At 38.6% G+C, this 18909-nt stretch overlaps 1 long non-coding RNA gene across 1 annotated transcript in view; it reads right to left on the bottom strand.

Annotated features, from left to right (window-relative positions):
• Positions 1-18909, bottom strand: part of LOC139184605 (uncharacterized) — a 65563-nt gene that overhangs the window by 27401 nt on the left and 19253 nt on the right. The window contains exon 2 of the long non-coding RNA XR_011568152.1: positions 15935-15999. This is a non-coding gene — a long non-coding RNA (uncharacterized lncRNA). The remainder of the gene's footprint in view (positions 1-15934; positions 16000-18909) is intronic.

The raw sequence follows: 18909 nt of genomic DNA, 5'->3' as shown, positions 1-18909 counted from the left end.
CTTATAGCATCATTAGCATAGACTTTACTTGGGAGTTGGTTAATATTTGAGCAGCAGCTGAACTGGTTTACAGTTCCACAGTCCAGAGAGGAAAAGTTAGCTAAATAAATTAATAGTGTAAAAAAAAAAAAATCAGACGCTTTTTAAAGCCAGTTAAGAAAACAAGCTATTCACAATCACTTTAGATGAATCATTAACATTCTAAATTCTAATAACAAATTTATTAATCTGCTTCATTAAGGCAGACATTTCAATTTTCCCTGCTAGGAAGCTCCTTATTAACATAGGTCAAGTTACTATGTTTACCTGAGTTAAGTAAAATTATATATCTTAAATATTTCACCTCACTAATGATGCTTGACTCCATCTTTTTTCTATTTTTGTTGTTTAGTTGCTCAGTCATGTCCAACTCTTTGCGATCCCATGGACTGCAGCACACCAGGCTTCCTTGTCCTTCACTATCTCCTGGAATTTTCTTTTTTTTATTTGAAGTATAACTGAAATATAACATTATATCAGTTGCAGTATATAACATAATGATTCAATATTTGTGCACACTGAAATGATCACCACAATAAGTCTAGTTACCATCTGCCACCATACAAAGTTAGAACTTTGTGTATGTGTGAATAAGTTATTTTCAAATATGCACCACAATATTATCATAATGTACACTATGCTATACATTACATCCCCATGACTTATGTATTTTATAACTGGAAGTTTGTACCTCTTTACCTCCTTTACTCATTTTGTTCCCCACCAAAACCTGCCCCTCTGGCAAGCATCAGTCAGTTCTATAAGTCTGGCTTTGTTCTGTTTGTTTGGTTTGGTGTTTAGAGTCTACATATAAGTGAAATCATATAGTATTTGTCTTTCTCTGCTTTATTTCCTTAGCATAATACTCCTAGGTCCATCTATCCATGTTTCCATAAATGGCAAGATTTCATTGTTTATGGCTAAGTAATATTCCATTGTGTGTATATAATATTATATATATATAAACATAGGGGTGCATATATGATTTCAAATTAGTGTTTTTCTTTTCTTTGGATTCCACCCAGAAGTGGAATTGCTGGATTTTCTGGTAGTTCTCCTTTTAACTTTTTTGAGGAACCTCCATACTATTTCCCATAGTGGCTGTACCAGTATACATTCCCACTAACAGTGCACAAGTGTTTCCTTTTCTCCTCATCCTCACCAACACTTGTTATTTCTTGCCTTTTTGATCTTAGTCATTCTAACACGTGTGAGGTGATGCCTCTTTGTGATTTTGAATTGCATATCCATGATGATTAGTGATGCTGAACATTTTTAAATGACCTATTGACCATCTGTATGTTATCTTTGAAAAATGTCTATTCAGATCCTCTGCCCATTTTGTAATCAAATTGTTTTGTTTTCACTTTGAATTTTATGTGTACTTTATATATTTTAGATAATAACCACTTATCAGATAAAGGATTTGCAAATATTTTCTCCCATTCAACAGGTTTTCTTTTTGTTTTGTTGACAGTTTGCTATGCAGAAGGTTCTTAGTTTGATGTAGTCCCATTTACTTATTTTTTCCTTTGCTTTTAGAATCAGATATGAAAAATCTTTGCCAAGACCAGTGTCAAGGAGTTTACTGCTAATATTGTCTTCTGGGAGTTTTATGATTTCTGGTTTTATATTTAAGTCCTTCATCCATTTTGAGTTAATTTTGCACATGGCATAGGCTAGTAGTCCAGTTGTATTCTTTTGCCTGGTCTGTCATCAGTTTGCAGAACATAATCTATTGAAGAGACTCTTTTCCCAACTTTATATTCTTGCTCCTTTGGCTACGTACTTGGCCATATATGTGGGGATTTATTTGTGGCCTCTCTATTCTTTTCCATTGAACTATATGTCTTTTTTTATGACAATACCATACTGTTTCAATTACTATAGATTTGTAATATAGTCTAAAATCAGGGAACAATGATGCCTCCAGCTTTGTTAATCTCTCTCAATATTGCTTTGGCTGACTGGAGTCTTCTGTGGTTCTATTCAAAATTTAGGATCTGTTTCTCTGAGAAATACCATTGGATTTTGATCAGCATTGCACTGAATGTGCAGATTGCTTTGAGTAATATGGACATTGTAACAATATTGATTCTTCCAATCCATGATCATGGAATATCTATTTATTTGTGTGTTCTTCAATCTTTTATAATTTTCAGTGTACAGGCCTATTATCTCTTTGGTTAAATTTATTCCCATGTATTTTAATCTTTTTGATAAAATTGTAAATGGAATTTCTTTCTTAATTTCTCTCTCTGAGTTTGCTGAAAGTGAATATGAGAGATCTTTGTATATTGATTTTGTACCCTGCAACTGTATTTAATTTATTAGTTCAAACAATGTTTTGGTATAGTCCTTAGGATTTCCTCTGTATAAAATCACATAGTCCAGAGAGTTTCACTTTGTTCTTTCCCACAGCCCCCCTCCTCCCCAGTTTTGATGGAAACTTTTTCTTTCTTTATTGCTTTGGCTAGGACCGCTAGTACTATGTTGAAAAAAGTGGTAATAGTAGGTATCCTGGTCTTGTTTCAAATCTTAAGAGGAAAACTTTCAGTTTTTCATTGTTGAATATGATGTTAACTGTGGACTTATCACATATGGCCTTTAATATGCTGAGGTACATTTTCTCTATTCCTACTTTGTTGAGAGTTTCTATCCTGAATAGATGTTGAGTTTTCTTAAATGATTTTTCTGCATCTATTGAGATGATCATATGATTTTTTATTCTTAATTTTCTTAATGCTTATTACATTGAGCAACTTATGGATGTTAAATTATTTTTATACCCTTGGAACAAATCCCACTTGATCATGGTGTACAACCCTTTTAATGTACTGATGAATTCAGCTTGCTAATATTTTGTTGAGAACTTTTGCATCTAAGTTCATCAGAGCTATTGGCCTGAAATTTTCTTTTTTTGTGTGTGTGTGGTGTCCTTGTCTGGTTATTGGAGAAGGCAATGGCACACCACTCCAGTACTCTTGCCTGGAAAATCCCATGGACGGAGGAACCTGTCTGGTTATGGTATAAGGTAATGCTGACTGGAAAAGGTCAGTTTTCATTCCAATCCCAAAGAGAGGCAATGCCAAAGAATGCTTAAAATACCGCACAATTGCACTCATCTCACACGCTAGTAAAGTAATGCTCAAAATTCTCCAAGCCAGGCTTCAACAATACATGAACCATGAACTTCCAGATGTTCAAGCTGGTTTTAGAAAAAGCAGAGGAACCAGAACCAACATCCACTGGATCGTGGAAAAATTAAGAGAGTTCCAGAAAAACATCTATTTCTGTTTTATTGACTATGCCAAAGCCTTTGACTGTGTGGATCACAATAAACTGTGGAAAATTCTGAAAGAGATGAGCATACCAGACCACCTGACCTGCCTCTTGAGAAACCTATATGCAGGTCAGGAAGCAACAGTTAGAACTGGACATGGAACAACAGACTGGTTCCAAATAGGAAAGGGAGTATGTCAAGGCTGTATATTGTCACCCTGCTTATTTAACTTATATGTAGAGTACATCATGAGAAACGCTGGATTGGAAGAAGCACAAGCTGGAATCAAGATTGCCAGGAGAAATAGCAATAACCTTGGGTATGCAGATGACAACACCCTTATGGCAGAAAGTGAAGAGGAACTAAAGAGCTTCTTGATGAAAGTGAAAGAGGAGAGTGAAAAAGTTGGCTTAAAGCTAAATATTCAGAAAACTAAGATCATGGCATCTAGTCCCATCACTTCATGGGAAATAGATGGGGAAACAGTGGCTGACTTTATTTCTGGGGGCTCCAAAATCACTGCAGATGATGATTGCAGCCATGAAATTAAAAGACACTTACTCCTTAGAAGGAAAGTTATGACCAACCTAGACAGCATATAAAAAGCAGAGACATTACTTTGTCAACAAAGGTCCACCTATTCAAGGCTATGGTTTTTCCAGTAGTCGTGTATGGATGTGAGAGTTGGACTATAACGAAAGCTGAGCACCAAAGAATTGATGCTTTTGAACTGTGGTGTTGGAGAAGACTCTTGAGAGGCCCTTGGCCTGCAAGGAGATCCAACCAGTCCATCCTAAAGGAAATCAGTCTTGGGTGTTCATTGGAAGGACTGATGTTGAAGCTAAAACTCCAATACTTTGACCACCTGATGGGAAGAGCTGACTCATTTGAAAATTCGCTGATGCTGGGAAAGATTGAGGGCAGGAGAAGAAAGGGACGACAGAGGATGAGATGGTTGGGTGGCATCACCAACTCAATGGACGTGAGTTTGGGTAAACCTCGGGAGTTGATGATGGATAGACAGGCCTGGCGTGTTGCGGTTCATGGGGTCACAAGAAGTCAGACACGACTGAGCGAATGAACTGAACTGAACTGAATGCTGACTTAGGAAAATAAGTCTGGAAACATTCCTTTTTCCTCAATTTTTTGGAAGAGTTTGAGAAGGATAAGTGAAGCCATTTGGTCCTGGACTTATCTTTATTAGGAGATTTTTGATTACCGATTCAATCTCCTCACTAGTAATCAACCTATTCAAACCTTCTATTTTTTTTTTTTTAATAATTCAGTCATGGAAGACTGTATGTTTTTTAAAATGTATCCATGTCTTGTAGGTTGTCCAATTTGTTGCTCTCTTATTGTTCATAGTAGCCTTTTACAGTCATTTGTATTTTTGTGGTATCATTTGTAATTTCTCTTTTATTTCTGATTTTATTTGAGGCCTCTGTCTTTTTTTCCTGGTGAATCTAGGTAAAGGTTTATCAGTTTTGTTTATCTTTTCAGTGAGCCATCTGTTAATTTCATTGGTCTTTTCTATTGTCTTTTTAGCTTCTATTTTAATAATTTTTACTGTTGCTTTCCTTAAGTATTGCAAAGCTTGAATCCTTACTTAATTCACCTGTACCCCACGTCCTCACTGACAGCTGAGTTGTGTTTCATAGGATGGTTGTCAAGAAGGGCAGTAGTAAAATTAACTGGCAAAATCTTTCTATGCATGCAGTTCAACCAAAGTTCTCATAAAGTAGGCCTTACCTGTTTCTTCACAAGTAGAGGAAAGTGTTCCTATTTTTTGTCCATGTGCTCCATGCCAGGCTGTTCTAAGCACCTTAAATGTATTACCTTATTTCATCCACCTGTGATGAAAGTACAGGTCCTGATAATTTCCTTCTCTACTTAGAAAACTAGGGATTTAGGCTAAGAATCATGTTATTCCAAAGATTATGAATATATGTAAGGGAATCAGTTCCTTAAATCTAAAAAAAACATCCCATAGAATATATTTTTAAAAGAAAAGCAGAAACATTTCACAAGCCCAGAACTTTAGTGGAACTGAATTTATTGTTCAATTTAGGGAAACCTGGATGGCTACAGTCCATGGAGTCTCAAGAGTTGGACACAACTGAGCAACTAACACTTTCACTATCTTACAACTAGTACTATAAGCAATAATTGTAGTAAATAGTTTTGAGGAAAATGATGATGGAGTTGAAAATCCTTCTAAACTAAATATTTTGGAGATAGCTCACACGGAGATTAAGAGAGGGGGTTGTTTCTCCTTTCTCTTTTAAGAGTTCTCCAGGGAGAGTCATTTTCTGATGAGTCCCTGTAGGGGGTGGGATGGTGAGTCATTGCTGTGTAAGACCAGCTGGGTTGGTGCTAGCAGTGGGAGAATGGCATTGTTAGAATCTTCTTTAAAAAATCAGTTACCTCCAGCCTCTCCCCCCACCATTCCACTCTTCTAAGCTGAGTAACAAAGATAATACTCCAGCACATTCCCGATGTCATTCCCTCTGCCTGGAGAAGTCACCTCAACTTTCACCTCAAGGGTCACAAAGCATTTTTCTCCAGAAGGACTTTCCTGCCTCCTTGAACATGACTTCTCTTGTTTCTGTTCTATTCCCCATCTCCATGTCTGCCTCATCAGGGCAGTGCCTCCGTGCATTGGAATCCTTGTTCAGTAAGTTACCTTCTCACTAGATGTCAAATCTTCTATGGGTACTCACTGTCTTTACAGCTTGGCATGCCCATGGCTTTACTAAGTCATTTTGCATGTTTTGGGAATGAATAACACTCACATGAACCCATTATGAGATCTATAAACCTATGTTTAAGCAATAAAAGTGAAAAACAAAAGGGCAAAAATGTTACCCTCAGGGACCTGATTATTAATTGGCTGTAGAGCTTTGTGTTTAAGGGCCTCTGGTTCCTCATCCATAAAATGTGAGAGTTGAAATAATCAACTCTCGGTAATATTGCCAACAACTAGAAATAGCTAGAGTCACAGGCTGATCCTCCATCTGGATTCAGTCCAGTTTTCCTTATATCACAGGTCCTACCAATGGAATCTTCATACCCTAGCTTTGACTTTGTAGCCAAAATCTTAGCAATGTGAATTTCAAGAAGGCCATTGAGCCCTAAATCTCAATTGCAACATTTCTCACTGATTTTGTTTGAAAGAAATGACCACCAGGAACATTGCAATTCAGATATGAAATCAACAACCTCAGATATGCAGATGATACCACTCTAATCAATAACCTCAGATATGCAGATGACACCACCCTTATGGCAGAAAGGGAAGAGGAACTAAAAAGCCTCTTGATGAAAGTGAAAGAGGAGAATGAAAAAGTTGGCTTAAAACTCAACATTCAGAAAACGAAGATCATGGCATCTGGCCCCATCACTTCATGGGAAATAGATGGGGAAACAGTGGAAACAGTGTCAGACTTTATTTTTTGGGGGCTCCAAAATCATTGCAGATGGTGACTGCAGCCATGAAATTAAAAGACGCTTACTCCTTGGAAGGAAAGTTATGACCAACCTAGATAGCATATTCAAAAGCAGAGACATTACTTTGCCAACAAAGGTCCGTCTAGTCAAGGCTATGGTTTTTCCAGTGGTCATGTACGGATGTGAGAGTTGGTTGGACTGTGAAGAAAGCTGAGTGCCGAAGAATTGATGCTTTTGAACTGTAGTGTTGGAGAAGACTCTTGAGAGTCCCTTGGACTGCAAGGAGATCCAACCAGTCCATTGTGAAGGAGATCAGCCCTGGGATTTCTTTGGAAGGAATGATGCTAAAGCTGAAACTCCAGTACTTTGGCCACCTCATGTGAAGAGTTGACTCATTGGAAAAGACTCTGATGCTGGGAGGGATTGGGGGCAGAAGGAGAAGGGGACGACAGAGGATGAGATGGGTGGATGGCATCACTGACTCGATGGACGTGAGTCTGAGTGAACTTCAGGAGTTGGTGATGGACAGGGAGGCCTGGTGTGCTGCGATTCATGGGGTTACAAAGAGTCGGACATGAGTGAGTGACTGAACTGAACTAAACTGAATGGTAAAAAATAAGAGGGACAAAAAAGCCTCTTGATGAAGATGAAAGTGGAGAGTAAATATGTTGGCTTGAAACTCAACATTTAAAAAACTAAGATCATGGCATCCAGTCCCATCACTTCATGGCAAATAGAAGGGGAAAAAGTAGAAGCAGTGACAGATTTTCTTTTCTTGGGCTCCAAAAATCACTACAGTGACTGCAGTCATGAAATTAAAAGACTGCTTGCTCCTTGGAAGGAAAGCTATGACAAACCTAAAAGCATATTTAAAAACATATCTCTTTGCTGACAAAGGTCTGTATAGTCAAAGTTATGGTTTTTCTAATAGTCATGTATGGATGTGAGAGTTGGACCATAAAGAAGGCTGAGTGCTGAAGAACTGATGCTTTCAAATTGCAGCAGTGGAGAAGACTCTTGAGAGTCTCTTGGACTGCAAGGAGATGACATCAGTCAATCCTAAAAGAAATGAACTCAATATTCATTGGAAGGACTGTTGTTGAAGCTGAAGCTTCAATACTTTGGCTACCTGATGCTAAGAGCTGACTTATTGGAAAAGACCCTGATGCTGGGAAAGATTGAAAGCAAAAGGAGAAGTGGGCAGCAGAGGATGAGATTGTTGGATAGCACCACTGATTCAATGTACACGAATTTGAGCAAACTCTGGGAGACAGTGAAGGACAGGGGAGTCTAGGGTGCTGCAGTCCATGTGGTCACAAAGAACCAGACATGACTTAGTGCCTGAAAAACAACAACAATAACACGTAATGCTGTCTGATAATGAAGACATAGATTGTGTGATACTGAAAGTAATGAAAGGAACTTTCTATCACAAACTGTGGTCATCTGCACTCCAAAATACTCTTGAGATATAAAACGATATTGGTGAATAAATATCCACAATATCCACAAAATACAACTTTTTTTTTCAGAATATAACTTTCAAGGTTTAAATTTTGTTTTAGTAAAGGAAATAATATGTGATCTTAAGAAGAGTCAATAGTTATTGACAATTAGATTAACATGTTATGTGACAGGTAAAAGAATGAATGAATTCCACTTATAAATCTAAACACAAAGAACAACAAAAAAACTGAATTGCAACAGCAAATGCATTGGATTCAGACAGATTTCTTTAGTCCAATTTTACCTTACAAATAGCAGGAAGAAAAATTTTACTTCAGAGCATATTCAAAGGAAAGTCTTCCTTCCATGTAAAATCAAACCATCTTACAAATTAGAAGATATTTTAACTATCCCAACTGCAGGCAGATAGAATTTGTACAGTACACAGCTGTCCTTACATTGCCCTTTTGTTACTATAAAGTATAGTAAAGAGACTGATCCCTGCAGGAATGAGATATGGCCTTTTTTTGTTGAAGAGAGTTGCACTTTCATGATTTCCTACAAAACAGCTGCAAAAATACCTACAGTAGGGCATCTGGAATTCTTAAAAGTGACTTGAGGATTTGTAGCTAATGAAACATTGTGAAATAACACTCACCATGTTGTAAAAAATACCCTTAACCATTTATTAGCATTCTTTAAGACAAAAATAAAAGGTACCCTAAGCACATTAGCCCAGCTTGATTAGAAGAAAATGCTAAAGTGACAAAGAAATTGTGTAAATAGATGCCTTGCCAGAAACAGACCTTGACATCATAAGACATTTCAATCTCTTTTAACAGTTATGAAGAACAATGTGGTAAAATCCCACCGTGATGTCTGCAGCTTAAACTGTTTGATCAGATTCTGGAGCATCATCAGTAATAACTTACATGTTCTTTAAAAATGTGGTTTCCTGTTGAGACCAAGCACTGTTCCCAGAAAAAAAAGGAATTCTTTTAAAGATGTTTTTCATTTTTACCTCTCACAAAATAGGACTATCAAAGTGAAAGCAATGGCCTTTCCATGAGAACTTGGGTCAAATAAACCATGTATTGTTCCATCTTAAAATGAAACATCTGGCTGACTTAAGAAGAAAACGAGCTTAATTATTTCTGAGTATCTAGCAGAGAGGTTAACTTCAAAATCTATATGTCTTTCCAAGATGGACATGGAAGGAAGAAAAAAAAACTATGAAGTTATTTTTGACTCAGGAAAGTAGATCTGGAGGTAATTTAGTGAACACAAATTACCACTGACAAGGGAAGAAATAATTTATTCTCCTGGTGAGTCTTTTTATATGAGTGGGCAGCATGGAGCTGTCAGCAGGGAAAAGGCATTTGGATGGATTTAAAAATAATTTAAACCAAGTCCGATATCCTATAAGATATCTAGGACATCATATGAAGTTGTGGGACTTCTTGGAGAAGTTTTATTTCTAAACTGAAGCTTGAAGGTGAAACTATGAGATATAAATTCAGGTGGAGGAGAGCTTGGAGATAATATATTTCTTAACAAATTCTTCTCCCTCACTTTTGTTTTTTCTTTTTTCCTGGGTCTTCAATCTAATAGTCTCTGCTCACCAGAATGTTTATGGATGTCTACTTGGAATGCTCCTCCCAATGGCTCCATCCTTCGGGGAACCTTGGTTTCCTGATGGTCACTACCAGGTATAATCTGCTGGAAGGGTGTTGTCCTTTCTCTGCTTGAACCATGGCTCCTGGTTGGGCTAGGATACTGATTGGATACATGTCCATGCTTTCCCTCATTTTCCTATTTCCTCTTCTCCACTTTGGGCATCACTTAAGATTGAAGGGGTGGTCAGACTTTCCTGCAGGTATAAAGGAAGGATATGCAAGATAACTATATCCTAGAAGAGAAAAATTATAACTGTACTCTAAATCCATTTTCTCCCATAGTTTGAGGAGAAAGCACACATAACTGGAAGGAAAAGCATCTTCACAAAGGGTATCCTTGGGGACATACTCAACCTTGGCCTGCTAACTTACACCTCTCTCAATGATTTCTTCACCTAATCTCCATGGTGTTAAACTCCACACACTTTGGGGGAAACCCATCTTCCTTACAGGCCCCTCCTAGGGTCTGTCCTCTTTCCCACCCAGCACTATACTTCCTCCAATTCAGAATGCTCTCTGGCAGGAAGGGGGCACTAGGAGGGAATCGTGATTGCTGGTCTTTGACATTTTAAGTCTTGTAGAATATAGCTCTCTAGCCGTCTAGCCCTCTTCACATGATGGAGGCACACTGAGTTGAACTGACATGTATCACAAGGACATACCTTGAGCCTCAGAGAGAGTATCACCTAAACTTACAAGAAATAAGAGGAATAATGATCAGACTGCCTCTCTCACAGTGGACTTTCACTTGCCACACAGAGCACTAAGACTTCCACCCCTGAATCCCAACTGCCTCCTCCATTGTCCTCTCTACCATCTGCAGAAATGACCATATAGCTTTGGTCAATTCACTCCTTTAACTCTACACATTTTTATCACCCAATTTGATATGGCCAAATAATTCAAATTCTTATGCAAGAATCATCTAAGATGGTCCCTTTCTGGGATAAGAAAGTTACAGTAATATCAAGAAATATTTTGTTGAAGATTCCATATCCAGTCATCATTCATCTAATTAAAGAAGTTAAAAATTTGAAAATTGACCAGAACTCTTGGGAAGTACTAGAGCTCTGTTCTAAAGACCAAATGCAGGTGGTGCTGAAAAGAACAGCAGGTTTTCAAGAACCCTCCAAGCAACATCCATGCGTCTGCAAATTGAAGTGATTGGCCTCATTGTTTAGAATATTCCGAGACTCAGGCAAGTCCTGTCTTCAGCGCTGCGACTCTTTCTCGGGAAAGGTGTGTGTGTGTGAGTAGTAGCAGTAATAGAAGGAGTAGTAACAGCATTGGTAGATGTGTGGGCTGGGGCGGGGTGGTGTATACAGGAAAGAACCACCAAATGCTTTTCATGGCAAAACGGTCTAGGAAAGGAAAATTTCGTGTGGAACCAAGAATGACTATAGCAGATCTCTTGATTCATAACCTACCGTATAGAAACCTTTCAGTACTTTTAGCCTTTTGTCTTCCCGGGAATCAGTTGTACAACAAGTTATTTGCTCAGTAATCCCACAAAATTAGGCAATCATAAAATTCACTCACACTAACTACATTTTCTCACTGTAACTTCTTGGGTTCACGCTCCTGCATCTGTTTTTTAAACAGGTGTGGGCAGGGCAGAGGGAGTGGGAAAGCCTGTCTGGGAGCTTCAGCCCAGGTGGAAGGAGTGGAGCCGGAATGAGCTGCTGAGAGTCTCATTTCCATCACGATATGGAGGCAATTACCTGCGCAGATGTGACCCACTTGGTTTACACCAGGTCCCTGGGAAATGAGTCTGCATTGGCAGGGCTCTTGTTTTCAAGGCTATGTAAATATACCATGTAGGAAAAATGGATAGTTAACCTTTAAGAATAAACCAATAATAAATTCATAAATTAGAGTTCATTTTGAAACATATTATGAAAGATAAACAAATTATATAACTAAACAAAGACATTTAACTCTATTTCAAAACCTGATATGAGTGGCTCAAAATATTGACTAAGATGAATGCAAAATAACCAGGTGACTTTAATATTCTGCTGGCCTTTGGGTACTTTTTTTTCTTTCAAGGATAAGAACATCACTTCCCAGCCAAGATTTTGAGTTGTTTTGATAGTTCTCTGATCATTCCCAGAACTGTGAAGGAATTCTCAGCTTTAAATCCTCTGAAAAAAATACAGGTACTCGTAATCCAATATTTGATTATTTTAATGGGGCATCGAAGGTTTAGGCAGAGTCATGAAATCCAAACAAGCAATTGAATGTTGCAACCCACTTAATAAAATTAGTTCCAGGACACACAAATCACTCAGTTGGAAGAGAATCTTCAAGAAGAGGTTATAATTAAAGTAAGAGGGTTTCTCATCAAGACAGAGCCTTAGGACTTTGGCTCTGAGGTATATAAGCTTTGCACATTCTTTGAACCTGTCCTCACTACTTGAAAAGAGAGGGAGAGGGGGAGATGGAGCTAGAGCCAGAGCCAGAGCAAGAAAGGAAAGGAGGGAGAGAATTTTAAGGAAACTATGACGCATAAGGGATAAAAAGAAAAAACATCTGCTGGATAATTAGCAAATTCCTTCACAAAGAGAACATTTAAAAGTTTAAAGTTTTCGACACCAACTAGACCACACTGTTTCCAAAGTAATGCTTACTATTATTTTCTATTCTAAATTCAGTCAGTTCAGGAAATTCTTTAAAGAGGAAAGTAGGGGAAGAAGTGGAAAGGGGTGCCCTCTTCAGTAACTACCAATTGAAATCTCAATCTGTTGTGAAGTTTTGGTATCTTGTGTCCCCCAAGAGGGGGAAAGAGCCTTAAATATCATTTCCAAGCTGGCTCAATATTCGTTTGTCCTCAATTTGAACCAAATTAATTTGATATACAAATGTGCTACTTTTTAACCAAGTGCTGTGCTATGCTCAGTCACTCAGTTGTGTCTGACTCCGAAGGCCTTAGGACTGCAGCCTGCCAGGCTCCTCTGTCCATGGGATTTCTCAGGCAAGAATACTGGAGTGGGTTGCCATTTCTTCCTCCAAGGGATCTTCCCAACCCAGGGATCAAACTCAAACCTCCTGTGTCTCCTGCACTGCAGGTGAATTCTTTACCTGCTGAGTCATTTGGGAAGCCCAACAAAGCAAGTAAACTATATATTTCAACTTCTTCAGTTGCTGAAGTGGAAAGGGGTGAATTGTATTTTTAGCTGAGCAAACATAAAAGGGAGCTGGAAATGGTTTGGGTCCCATATCCAGTAAGGAAAATGGAGAACCGGTGGCCAATCAGTCTACAAAATTGGCTGAATTTCAAGAAGAAAAATGGTGATGAGAAAGGTTTGCATATTTAACATTTTAAAAATAAAAGTATACTTTAAGTACAAAAGGATAAGGATAGGTAAGATAAGGAAGTGAAGCTTACTTCCTACCTGAGCAAAGAGATGAAAACAAATTTAAAGTCCTTTAACCCATCCTCACAGGGCCAGGGCAACAAGGAGGGCTGCATTCCCGCTGCTAAGGCAATAGGAGAAGCAGGAAATGGAGGGAAGCAGGAAGCGTTCAGGCAACAGCATCTGGAATGGCTGTGGCCTTACCCATTACAGTTCCTTGACTGTTTGTTACTCTGTACTTCCACCCCTCCTCTTTCTTTCTCTTCCACTCCTTCCTTCTTTTCATGCTCTTCTTACTACATTGGGTCTGCTACATCTTCTAGCCTCTTCCTCTCTGAGGCTAACACAAGGACGAGGTCTGAATAAAAGCAAGATTCTGGCAGTATCAGGGAAGAGTGGTTAAAGATATTCCAAGCTCTAACTTCCACTTCCCTGAGAAATCAGGTGATTTTAGTCAGTGAAAATCCATGATTTCTTGGCATCCCTCAATATATCATGATTTATAATATAAGAATTTGCAGGCATGTTCTTTGGTAAATAAAATGCACAAAATTAGTCAACACAGTTTATTTGGGATTATCCTAACCACTAGCTTATTTGCTCACTTAAATGTCATGAAAAATTACAAAGGGCTCTTCTCATGCCTCCCTTATTCTGTCTCTTCCCATCCTTACTAGTAAATTTATCTGGTGGGTGGACCTCATAGGCTTCATAGATCAATGACTGATGATCTGGAAGTTCTTAACGGCCCATTGGATTCAATCCTCATGTATTTGTATTGAGGGTGGGAGGAAACATGTGTACTACCCTCCTTTCTGAATATGATCCTAACTTTTCCTGCAAGATAATCAGTATAAATTACAGTTTGAATGAACTTGCTCACATTCTCTGAGAATACACACCAGTAGGCAATCTGATGACACCATCATAGAAAAAGCCCTGACTTTGACACAGTTCAAACAGGAACATTCATAAATGTTTCCATCTCCAAGTATCTTCTTATTATATGCAGGCAGAAAATTGATTGAGTCAATTATATTCCACTGACCTGAAAAAAAACTTTTTGCTGATCTCAAATTTTTAGACCCTGACTGTGTAACAATCAGTAAATTGTTACCTATGTAACCACTTTGTACATAGTAAGAACCCACAGAACATTTGTAGAACTGAAAGACTCCCATTCTAGATCTTACTAAAATCTTATATCAAAGGCAATTCATATACATATAAAACAAATTCTGAATAAAAACTATATCTGTCAGGGTCCAACCAGGAAAACAAACCACTCTAGGTGTATAAAATAGAGGAAATTTAATTCCTTCCACAGATGATAAATGGAGATGGGGATGGCAACCCACTCCAGTATTCTTGCCTGGAGAATCCTATGGACAGAGGAGCATGGTGGGCTATGGTCCATGAGAGCACAAAGAGTTAGACACGACTGAGCAACTAACACTTTTATACTTTCAAAGATGATAGAAGCTAAGAAGCAGAGCCCACAATGGTGGTACAACCCAGAGGCTGGCAAGAGCCAATGTGAGACCCTCTCTGAGGCTGGAGGAATAGAGAAAAAGATCACCGTTATCCACATCTGGCACCATGGCAGAGTGTTAGCTTAGTTAATATGAACACTGAGTGCAAAATAAATTCAGGAAAAAGTATGGCTCCTGACACATTATACCATGAGTGCTCAATATATATTTATAGGTCCCACGCATACATCAGGATGACTCAAGTCATCAACAAGCTTTTATGCAAAATTGGGAACAGAGACATTTGAGATAGCATCAAATAATTATTTCTTTTCAGTTATTTATTTCCAGTGCTGCCTACACATGCAAAAAGAGTCACTTGATACATGTGAATTTATTGGGATCATTACCCTGAATCCAAGACAGCCAACTACTTAGTTTTCATTCTCTTTAAGAAAGCAAAGCTTGGCAGGCCTGGAAAACCCACAGTCTACAGGTCGCCCATTTCTCTCCAAGCCTTTTGCCCAGCCTTTTCACCAGTCTGAGAGCCTATGGTGTCTGGCTTGTGGCTAGACCACAATTCTGAGGCAGTTGGCAAGTGGGGGCTGTGCCAGGCTGACTTCACTGTGATGGTATCAAAGTTGGGGTTGGATTGCCAGTCTCAACAAGCTGATACCAAAGTCAGCCCCCTCCTCCAACCTGCTCGGTTTGTCTGCTGGAATAATTGGCCAACATTAAGCTAGAGACTACAAAGACGAAAGGATTATTTAAGACCCCAGTAGACCAGTTTCCCAATACCAACTGTTCCAAGTAAGCATTGTGTATCATGTCATGTAAAATAAGGTAGATTTTAGAGTCAGCTAGACCTAGCTCCAAATCCCAGTTCTTTTGCTTACTCACTGTATGGCACTGAGCATCTCAACCTTTCATCGATAAAATCGGTAGGATTAAGGGCACAATGCACACGTAAGCTCAGTTCTCCATGTAACATACACTTTATGTCCAGCCAATGACATATACTGTAAATGTGAATGTTTAGTAAAAGCTATTCATTGATAATGGTGGTAATCCATGAAGGATATAGTTTTGCAAGAGAATATTGGGCAAGCCACTGAAATAAAGTTACAGTGCAAGTAGCCAAATCAATTGCATATGGATGTTTAGTTGATGTGTGCTCTCTCTGTTTGAGACAAAAATGTTCTCTAGGCTGCTTACCTGAAACTTGAGGTCATGCTTCCCACACTCATGATGGTGATTCTGATCCATAAAGTCAATAGCCCCTGCAAAGGAACATTCCAAACTGGGTCAATACATAGGAACTCAGAAGCAATACAATTACCCCAGACTTCATTTTGACTGAGCAAAACCAGCCCTAAATAATTTTCACTTTGTATATGTAGATTGTTCTGTACTGACTGTAAATGTAAACAGAAGCACTAATATTTGCTGTAGTAAAACTGTGGCGACTAGGAGTTTCAAAGCAGAGTACCGTTTGCTGAAGCCATCCGCACTCTCTATCTGTTCTCTCCCCTCCCTTTGTCTTTCCTTTGCCCCTCTGCTCCTCCTACTGGCATTTCTTCCCTTTCCTGTCTGCCCTCTACCCACAGGGACTGCTCGCCATAAGATGAGACACATTTAATTATTCAGAGCAAAGCATTCAACAGGCCATCTAAAAATGTGATACATCTCCAAATAATCATATTAACTATTTTGTTATTTCAAATTTAAGAAATCTGCACATGAGAACTGTCCAAAAACTAGGCAACTGCTTTTCTTTCAGGGGGTATGTTGACATTTTCAGCAAATAATTTCCAAAACACTATGTGATGTTTGAAGTTGTTTTTCTAACTAAGACAATGTGTGTGGCTTGAAAAACACATTTGTGTGGTATGTTTTCGTAGATTGGCTTGCCAGGTGACCAGAAATAAAAAGCATGTCCTTAAAATTCCCTCCTCCAAGGTCTATCTTCCCCAGTCAAGGGGGTTCAGTGCATTCCAGCTTTACATTTTTTGCTCTAACGCCCTGTGTGGCCTTGCTCAGTTTAGATTTGAACCCAGTTCAAAAAAGCACAAGTCCAGGAAAAGATTGTGCAAGAGTTTTGTGTTTACACTGCACTGTACATTCTTAACAATACTGGCTATTTAATCCATAAACATCGATTTAAATTTTATGAGATTACCAATCAGCGTCTCAGAAAATATTACAAATTTAAAAGCAAAAATAGAGAAAATACTAAATAAAGCAATGTTTTCCCAGAAGTTTATGCAAGATAATGAACACAACTGCATTGATCAAGTCAGCGAGGCAAACATTGGTAGGGAGTCCGCTTTGTTGCTGGGTGCTCAGAGGAACATAAAAGTGAGCAGGATTCTGGACCTTCTCTAAGGAAAAATTCTGTTGTGGTACAGAGGGCTTTGTTTTTCCGGACCTTTATCACATCAGACTGTAAATTATCAATTTATTAGAAAATCATTGTGCAGTCTCTCTCTATCCGAGCTTGTAAGGACATTGATCTTGGGGAGTACAATACAACTTACAAATTCCATAATTCTGCTCGATTTTCTTATGAAGTTTTAAAGATGAGTGAGAGAAGAGCATTTTTATTAAATAATTCTTCAAATTTCCTATATTTATCAGTGGAAATTTTATCACAGTAATGATAAAAGCTACCACTGAGGAAGGTCAACTTACAATGTGGCTGGCACTGGTCTAGTTTTAAGCATTTTTACATACAATCATTTCTTTAGTTCTCAGAATAGCCTTTGAGCTGGGATTCAAGTTATCTATCACGATGTAACTAACTAGCTTAAATTTAGTGGCATTAAAGAATAACCATTTTTCTATGTTCATAGATTCTGTGGATCAAGAAATCAGATGCGGCACAAGAATTCAGACAGAGAGGACTAGGTTTCCGCTCCACAGTGTCTGAGATCTGGGTGGGGAAGACTTAAGCAGCTGGAGGGGGCATGTCCAGAGAGCCGGGGACTGGAAGCACCTGATGCTGCTTCCTATACATCTGACACCTGGCCTGGGATGACTGGAAGACTGACTCAGGTGGAACTATGGATTGGGACACCTACTCGTGTAATGTCTCCTTGGAGCTTGAGAGTCCTTACAGCACAGCAGACTTGATCTTCTTATTTGGCAGCTTTGGATACCAGTGAGTAAGGCAGAAGATAGACACCAATGGGTTGGCTGACCTTGAGTCAGATGTTTATATTTGTGGCCAGTGAAAATAGGACTATGTTTTCAAACTTGGACATCCGGGCTCACAAGTCTGGGTATTTCCCAGTGAAAGGAACTATTTTACAGTAAAATTCAACCTAGTGGAAATTTCTGCAGTTGCAAGTTGCAAAGAAGAAAGTTTATGTTTTCCTTATAAACACTTACTAAGAATAAACTTTATATATGATGATAAGTAAAAATTAAATAAACAGGAATCAAATACATAGGAATGAAAGCAATGAGGTTGAAAAGAAGAAGGACGATTGAAATGAAAAGGAAAGGAAAGAAAAGGTACAAATCAAGAGGAAAAGAACAGAATTCACCAAATGAAATGTTTCCCTGAGTTTGTGTGTGCGTATGAGACCAGTGGATCAGTAAGAAAAAAAATGAATCAGGGTTTTAGAGAAACAAAAATGCAAAACAGAGAAAAAGAGGGGGTGGGATATTAGTTGGATTATAGCCAGTTTTCCAGCTCCAAACATCTGGAGCCAAGACAAGGAAAGGTGAGGCCCTGTCCTTTGCTGCAACACTTGCCTCCACAGGGGCTGGTTACTCAGGATATTTACATTAAATTAACGTGGCTGGCTATGGCTGTGTTCAGCACTTGGATACGCGGTTAAATAATCAGTGTGGTTTGGCTGCTGGTTTCTTTACTGTGGTTGAATAATTGGTGTTGTCTTGGTTGCTGGCTACTTAAAAAATGTATATGTGCACTTGTTTCTCTTTTTTCTTTCTCTTGAGCAATTTTGACAAGCCCTTGGCAGAAAAGTGGCTGACCAGCTTTCAAACCGGTGCTTTTTCTCCTTGTCATTTATGCTTCCCCCAGATGGACTTGAGAATCTTAAAGACTTTTCTTCCTGGAATCTAGACGATGTGCTCTGTGTTAGGAAAGAATTCAGCTCACTTCTTTTGTTTGTAGCAAAGAGATAAGGCTGAGTCTAAGTGCAGCTGTGGTTTACTAGAAA

The sequence above is a fragment of the Bos indicus genome, chromosome 8, assembly GCF_029378745.1.
Source record: "Bos indicus isolate NIAB-ARS_2022 breed Sahiwal x Tharparkar chromosome 8, NIAB-ARS_B.indTharparkar_mat_pri_1.0, whole genome shotgun sequence".
Classification (NCBI taxonomy): domain Eukaryota; kingdom Metazoa; phylum Chordata; class Mammalia; order Artiodactyla; family Bovidae; genus Bos; species Bos indicus.
This window is presented reverse-complemented; position numbering and strand designations above follow the sequence as displayed.